Below are 3,012 nucleotides of genomic sequence, written 5' to 3'. Positions count from 1 at the left end.
TTATGGACAAAAGAAACCAAGAAATGCTAAGCCGAGCATAGCTCAGTTTGAAAGAGTAAACATACACGCAGCGGGAGAAATCATAAGTAATAAGCTCTCTAATTACATTTAATTTGAGTTCCAAAGCATGCAAATAAACTGTTATATAAGGTAAGATTTCATAAGTATATTATCTTTGATGAAACTTTTGAATTCAAGTTCCTCTTTTCGAATTCAGCCTCCAAATGAACAGTAGACTACCAAGAGGATCTTCTCTATTATCCTCTAATTCAGATTGTGTGGTGGAAATACTAAATTGAGGGCAAAATTTATAGGGAAAGACGGGGGTTTTGAGAGAGTAGTAGAATTTTAGGAAATCATATTTTTTCTAGAAAAAACTACTTTTAACTCTGAATTTCAGAGATATATATCAAGATTATTCATGCAAGAGACTTTTAATCAACAATTTGACACATCAAATTGCATGAGTTAGTGGACTTAGGTGTTTATCAATGGATTAATCCAACAAATGTTAGATTAATCCACTAACTATTTAATTTTCATTTTCAATTTATATTTATTTTCATCAAAATTAGTTTTAATTTAAAAATCAAATCTGAATTTGATATTTATGAAATTGAAAAAGAAATTTTATTTAAATAATTAATTAATTAATTAATAATTTAATATCAAATATTCAATTAATTAAACAACTAAATTAAACATGAATCCTATTCATGTTAATTAATATTTAAATCAATATTTAAATATTTTAATCTCTCCGATTACGTTTAGTTTCAATAAATTTAAACGTTTTAATTATATTGAATATAATTAATCAAACCCTAAATTGAACTTAAACACTTCAAATTCAAAACCCTATTTCAAATTTGAACACTTCAAATCCACTCAATTCACTAATCCAAGGTATAATTTTACGAGCTAGTAGAGGGACCTTATAGACCTACAGCTCATGAGCTCAAATTATTTGAGATTAATTGGCTAAGCTCTTTAGACCGAATTAATCAATATTCGTTAAATAACGAGACACGCCGCGATAGCTCGATAGTTGCACGCTACTCACTATAGATATATTTTTGTCCACTTTAACCATAATCAGAAGTCGACCCTTCACAGCTCGTTCGTATTTATAGCTAGGTCAAAATTACTATTTTACCCCTGTAAATACATCTTACACCTTAAGCTCCCACTGATCCTCTAATGAACAATTGGTTCATAGTCCAACTAATAAACCATATCTCTCTCGGCTATGAGAGGGCGGGGCCTCGTTGTTCAAGATAGAGAATCAGTACTTAAAAGAGAACAACTTATCTGCTAACCCTAAATTGGGTAGAAGTGAATTCCATTTTCAGGACTATGTCCCCAGCTATCTATACAATCTTATCCCAAAAAGGGAGACTTATTGAGTAGTGCTTGTTGGATTACTCTCACCTATGCAGATTAAAGGACAAACCCATATAAACAGGAGTTCATAGTTAGCTCAGGATTAAGATCGAGTTACCCTAGGTCGTTGAATTTGAAATAGTTAGTTTTAACAGTAAACGATCGTTATAAAGAAAAGTGACTATTTCAAGGTCCGATCTTATGCAAATATCTTTTGCATAGGATGCCCTACTCGCATGTCTCTACATGAACGATTTCAGGATCACATTGTTTGTATAAGTTATACAAAGTAGATCGCATCCAATAATGTCCCCAGGATGAGGTACACAATCTCATCCATATATTATAGACCATTTTGGCTATAAACTAAAACTTGATCCACATTTATGTCTCTACATAAAGTTAAAGTGTTCATACTATAGCCATGGATTCGTTTAAGATTTTACAACAGAATGCAATATCAGTAACATTTTATTGAATGAACAACTCAATAATACTTTTATTGATAAATAAAATATGTTTCCAATATTTACGAACTACGAGTTTTAGAACACTCCCAACACAATTGACATCCGAGTGTGCTAAAAACCACGAGATTTATGAAGTTAGCCTTCTTTCCACGATAAAAGCCTCTAGGTTATTTTCCTCCATTTTTTTTTAATTCCCAACTCTTTTAATTTTTCTTTTTACTCTGATTTTTACTAGCTTATAGAAACATTTATTTTCTCATACAAATTTTAAAAACAAAACAAGTTATTAAAAACTGTTCTTTTATCCTTTAAAGGATCGTACATGCTTTCTCACCATTCTTTTTTTTTTTTTTTAATTTTCGTAAGGAAACAATTAAATTTGTAGCCAAATATGGAAAAAAAAAAACAAACAAACACAACTTTCCAAAATACTAAGCCCCATCTGAAAATTATTTTACTTTTTATTTTAAAAATTAAGATTAGGACAAATTGCAGAAACCACCCCTCAAGTATGGTAGTAGTTGTAATTACAGCCTCATACTTTCAATTGTAAATGTCGGACTCCCAAATTTCTACAAGTGTTAAAATTAGACCCTAAACCTTACAATGATTGTAGAAATTAGACCCATAAATAATACAATTTATGTAATTATGTAAGTTGATCTAATTTGACCCAATTTTAACAGTCATATAAGCTTGAAAGCTAAACTTTTAAATTAAAAGTTTAAAGATATAATTAGCTACCGTCATACTTTAGAGGTGGTTTTTGCAATTTACCCTTAAGATTATAAATACTACTTCTACGTAATAAGTTCCTTTGTTTCCTAATCCACTTTCCACCAATATTTTCAAAAAATAAGCCAAAATCTGAAAGTAAAAACAAAGTAGTTCTCAAAAACTTATTTTTATTTTTAAAACTTAACTAAGAAATCAAGTGTTTCTTCAACAAATATGAAAACCATAGTATAGAATAAATTTTAAAAACTAACTAAAAAACAAAATTATTACCAAATAGAATCTGTTCTTAATTTTGAACCTAGCTCAAATTTTAAAAATATCCCTAAAAAGTAGATATCTAAAAAGAAAAACTAATAAGTAGAGATAATGTCTATAAACTTAATTTTCCAAAGTCAAACCAAATCATTATCAAAGAAACATT

This window comes from Benincasa hispida, chromosome 3 (genome assembly GCF_009727055.1).
Source record: "Benincasa hispida cultivar B227 chromosome 3, ASM972705v1, whole genome shotgun sequence".
NCBI lineage: Eukaryota > Viridiplantae > Streptophyta > Magnoliopsida > Cucurbitales > Cucurbitaceae > Benincasa > Benincasa hispida.
The sequence above is the reverse complement of the archived record's forward strand: the minus strand, read 5'-3'. Positions refer to the sequence as shown.